We start from the raw sequence: 6,000 nt of genomic DNA on the forward strand, positions 1-6,000 counted from the left end.
CTTGTGCCAGAAAGAACCCCGATAGGGGTTTCCCATGGCACCAAGGCAGTGATGCCAGATGTATAGTAATGTTTGTATTTGAATAAAGTATGATCAAAACCCTTAAATGCACAATAACTTTTGACATGTCATATTTTAAAGGCTTTTTCCATAGTAGTGAAACGGTGTGGAGCTGATTTATTCACAGGGTGTATTGTACCCCCCCCCAACCCTGTCTCCTAGAACTTATGTTCATATACTACTAACCTGTTTTCCCAGTTACTTTGTGGTAACAACATACTTGCTGGCTGGATTATGTTCAGAAGGAAATATGATTCATTTAGCTTTGTGCTTTAATGAATGAAGCACAACATTTATTAACGGCAGCAGGGTCACCAAGAGATGGTTGGAGTGGATGGCAGGCATGCAACGCGCTCCACTGTCAAACCAGAGACCAGAGTTCGTGTCCACAGTTCTGTCTGTAATTAGATTTAAGCAACAAAATCACTTTGGTTAAGGTTGGGGTAAAATCATGGTTTTGTTTAAATGTAAATCTAATTGTTAATAGTAATAATAACAATAACAATAACAATAATAATAACTTTATTCATGTAGCACCTTTTATTACAATCTCTTCAGATTCTGAGTCATTCAACCGCAGGAAATTGTAGGACCGCCAACTTTTAATTTCATAATTTCAGCAATGCAAGATGTAGTGTGAAAAAAATCGGTGGTACCAGGCATTAACAGGATATACAATTGGCTGTGGTCCACATAGCAATGGAAATCAGTGTCAATACTACACATGATTTTCCCCAGGGGTAGCATGTATATTGTGAACAGGAGAGGAACCAAAATAGACCCCAACAGATCCCAATACACCGGTGGCATGTTTAAAATAGGAGGGGAAAACAGAGAGCAGTTAATAATGGCTAAAATATCTGGACAAACCATATAAAACACAGCTTTTAAAAACTAAGCAGGAATGCGACCTCAAGGGCAGGTGGATGATTTAGAAAGTAACCCTGCAACCCTGCATTCCAGGTTAGACAGTGAGATTTCTCTCAAGTAAGTTAATGTTAAAGGTGGGCAGAAGACAAAATCAAGCTCTCTGAAATCAGTGTGAAAGTAAAATAAACATGTTATGTGAACTTTCTTTTGTCTTAAACCAGACCACGATCTTTCCCTAACCTGAACCAAGTGCTGTGAGTACCCAAACATAACCATAAAAAAGTTTAATAATACTTACTGCAAGTGGATATCGTACTGCAAGATCAGACATTCGGGAGGAAAATAAATACGTTGTCTGTGAACATTTTACTTACATGATAAATATGGACATATTTGCGACTTGCCAAATACGTAAATTAACAACAAATACTCAATTACATTTCATTCAAAATGTATTTTCTGTTGCAAATTAGTTGTATATAAGCGTAATTTCTAGAAGACAGGGTTGCGATCCTCATGTATAAAATAGGTGGAGTGCCCCTTTAAATGTCAAATCATTTCAATTGAAATGGTTATCCTCAACTTTTGTTTTTCACGTGGTGTGTCGTACAAAAATACTTCACCCCACCTTTTCCCTGTTTGCTTACACACAAGGATACATAGCATGGACTGTAGTAAAAGCCCATTGCATTCAACTTGATGAACTGCAATGTACAGTGTACCACACCACGGAATCATATATGCAAACTGAGTTCTTGTTGCCCTGGATCTGGATTTAAATGAAGAATAGTTTGCCCTGAAATACAGTAATTCTGACTTTGAAAGGTTCTTTAGTTTTCGCCTGGCCACTTGTGTTAAATATACAAATGATACAATAATTTTCAAAATAAATTTAAGAAATGATTAAAACTTGACTCATTATTAAAATGAGTCATTGTTAAAAAATTTGATTCAATTATTCTTAATTTTCATAACAGTTGCGTAGCATAGAAATGTGCCAAACCAGCAAGAGCTATAACATGTATTTGCCATTACTTTTAAAGATTTTCCACATCATGCTCACGGAAGCATTTGCTGCTGTTTTTGTTGTGCATTTACTTGAGCTCACATGTCAGTCACAGAGTGTTATGGTAACAGCTGTGCTCTTAAATATTTGGCTGATGAAGTTTAATTTTAGCTAATTGGCACTCTTTTCTGGGTCTGCTCAGACTACTTCATTTGCGCCAGAGGATTTTGCCGAAAAGACCTACCAGAGACAACAACAAATCCGACCATAGGTTGAATTACTTTGTTTTGAGTTCATACGAAGATGTGAAAGAGTGTAGGTTTCTATGTTAGTTTCTAGTTGCCTAGTTTCTTAATTTCACTTTTCTTCTTTTGTTCCCTTTTATTTTTCTCTCTTTCCCCCCTTTTCCACTTGTTTTCCTCGCTACAGTATCCATCTCTCTCCTTCTCCACCTCACTATGTTAAATGGCCAAGAGTGGGACGAGCGAGGAATCAACAATGGTGGCTGCGACCCAGGCAACCAGCTGCTGCAGTGTTGTGACGGTAATGAGGACAGGGTCAGTATATGTAGACAGACTCGAAGACACGCATAGGAGGACAGAGAAGGGGAGAGAGAAGGAGAGGGAGATAGCAAGACAGATGCGCGGATGAGGTAAAGCTGGTTTCATACAGGGAGTGGAAAAATAGAGTGAGAGTGTGAGAAAGGGAGAGACATGGAGAGATAGAAGTTGACAGAAGCCAGCTGAAGGGAGAACTTTACAGCAGTGATAGCCTCACTGGGAAAGGACTGAGCTAAGCAACTTTTTCTCTCACACTCTGGGTCAGTTGAGAGGAGATGGAACAGTACAAGTTGGAGGTTCATGTGAGCACACCCAAAATAGATGTGGAATTCTGCAGAATTTGTGTTAATGCTTTTAACAGGTTGACACATATTAACTGTATCCACCCACTGTTTAACCCTTAGAACCCTTTGTCGTTTTTCCTGTTTTTCATTCCCTTTCTCTACAGTCATGATATAGTCATTGCATTTCATATATTGTTCCTTTCAGAAATGCCGCCATTTAGATTCTGAGTAGTACTATACATGTCCTGAAACAGTAGTAATGAGAGAAAGGGTTCACGTTTGAGAGTTTGAAAAAAAAAAAAATACTTTTTATGAATAGATAAATGTGAAGGTCAGTGTTCCAAGGATACTATAAGAAACATGCTGATTAGACATTCTTTGCCTTAGTCGTGTCAAACAGCGTACTAATTACCAGCCACGACAGTTTGGCAGGTATTGTTTTCATCTTTTGAGTTTGTGTGTGTGTGTGTGTGTGTGTGTGTGTGTGTGTGTGTGTGTCTGTGAGTGTGTGTGTGTGTGTGTGTGTGTGTGTGTGTGTGTGTGTGTGTGTGTGTGTGTGTGTGTGTGTGTGTGTGTGTGTGTGTGTGTGTGTGTGTGTGTGTGTGTGTGATAATGGCAAAATGTGGTCCTGGAGACACCTACTGTAGCAGGAGCTACCACAGAGGCAGTTTTAAGTTCTTTGACAGGCGTTTATATGTCTGTCTGTCTTTGGACCGATTTTGTCACTGCGATAGCGTCACAGCCGTGTAAGGTGCACTCACAGAACTTTGCAGGTGTGTAGTTGAGATCAAAATGAAGGCAGAGTTAGGAATTGGGTGTGTTCCATGACTACTGAGTACTTATGTAATAATGTACTAATGACTACTGAGTACTCATGGGTTGGAACAGCAACACGTTGACAGGCATCGTGGCTGGTGTGATCAATCTCAAGATGGTCACTGTTTTATTGAAAAGCTGAAAAAAGGGGTTAATTTTCAAGGATTTTGTCACTCCTATTGTTTTCCAGAGTTCCCATCTTGCTTTGTCTGATGTAAACAAGTGTTGTCATGGAGACAGCAACAGGCACCCTGAGGCCTATACTTCTTTACATTTTGGTGAATCTGCACTGTGAACAGTCATGCTGCTTTAGCTGCTAGCAATCCCAGTTTGCAATGTAACCATGAATGTGCCGCCAACAATCACACTGATTAATTTTTATATAGAGGAAAAACATTTAAACATGATTATATTTAGATAAGATCTTAATTTATAAGCAGTATAATGCTATTTCAAAAGACTAAGTTGTACTGAGTCCAGTGGTGTGTATTTTCTGTGTCTGTCTGTGCATAGTCATGATTCTGGATTGGATTTAAAGCATTGAATAAGGCTTATTTGTGAACCAATCTGGAACCAGTGCATTATGCCAATCAACCTATCAATAAACCTTTCCCTAAACAGTAAAATTATTCATTATCTTGCCTTTAATCCTACTCCTAATCCAAGCAATATGTCTGCATCAGGCTTGGTTGCGTCTCACCCTCCTGAAGTAGGGGAATAGTGAAGTTCATTATTGCTATTGTAAAATTTTCCCTATCTTAATATTGGTTGGAATACTTTTGTAAATGATTTACATTCTACGTATGACATGTGAACCCTACTAAGTCAGAAACTTACTCACAGAAGAAAAAAGGGGTACACACAAAAAAATAAAAATCTTCAGCCGGTGCTGAATTACACAGGAAATAAGTAGAATTATTTTTTGTCTGAAAGATTACTGACATGGTTAAACTGGAGTTAAAATTTGTTAGGTTTTGTGCATTATCAGTTTTTACCCGTGATATTTGTGTAACTTACGACAACCTTTACCAAAAACCTCACAGGTTTCACTGATTTGTTGAACTATTGTTTTGTATCATCAATCATATCTGACTCCTTGAAAATTCTGAAAGCTCTCATGAATGCATTTTGTAACATAATTCACCCTAAATTGTAATTGCAACAATTCACATCACATTTCTTCATCCGAATACCCCTGCTTAATCTGAAAAACGTATAATACATACATAGGTGTTTAAATCATAAAAAAAAGACTATGAGAAGCACGTACAGTATATGGAAGTGGTACAAAATTGCAGTTTAAATGCAATATGCAAAGATGAATGAGTCTCTGACATTAACTGAAATTGCAGTTTACCTAAATTAAAATGTATTTGCGATGACATTTTCATGTACTGACAGCCTAACTTTATATCAGTGTTAATGTTTTTCAAATAAAGATACATTCAATGATTTCAGACAATGCATAGGAATGTCTTCAGTTCAGTTTATTGTACAAAATGTCTCAGTAGTGAGCTGATTTAACTGTCTATTGTCATGGCTAATTAACGAACAAAGTAGCTTTTCATAATGCATTGCATTGTTACAATACATATAACAGTGACTCATTGCAGAAAGAAATATCAGATCACATATTGCTTTACACTTTAGTATCTCTGTCTGGTTTATTGGAGAAAATGCAACATTTCACACAGTGCTAAGCTGAGAAAACGAGTGAAATGGAATGAGACAGAGGCGACATGAACTCCCACAATAGACACAGCATTTTACATCTTCACCCATGGCAGCTCAATTACCTGAGTGTAATTGCAATAACTCCGATACTTCTGCAGTCATGCTTGACAGTTTCCAGACCAGGTCCTGTAATTGCAGGTTGATATATGCGACTGGAAATCAAAGGGGGCTAGCACGTTAGCGAGAGGACAGCTAGGCTATGACTTCACAGCGGGGCAGTGAATCGCTAATGCAATAAAAGGCTGGGGTATTTAGCGCAGTTGAGAATGGCAAATTGGTGTGAATGCCAAATCGTCAGGGTTGGCATTGAATGAGATGGAAAGTTAAAAAGGGAACTGGGATATAAGACAAATGATGGTGTTCAGCTGTGTCGGAGCAGGGAGGATCTCACTGTAATGTGGCTATAATACTGTCAACAGTTATAGTACAGATCTACTTTACTCTTTAAAAACTCTCTACAGTCACGAGCAAAGTGCTTGGCTAGTCCAGGGATTGCAGTCGTTTACCATGATTGCCTGAAAACCTTTTTCCAAGAAGATTTAGCGTGTTTTAAAGACGAGAGGATGAACTCATGGATGAAATCACCTGGTGCCGTGATTAGTGAATAAGAACTTTGTAGGGTCTTGACCTGTAAGGCCTCAGTATGTTTTAAACAAAATGTCTAAGAATT

This window comes from Xiphias gladius, chromosome 11 (assembly GCF_016859285.1).
Source record: "Xiphias gladius isolate SHS-SW01 ecotype Sanya breed wild chromosome 11, ASM1685928v1, whole genome shotgun sequence".
NCBI lineage: Eukaryota > Metazoa > Chordata > Actinopteri > Istiophoriformes > Xiphiidae > Xiphias > Xiphias gladius.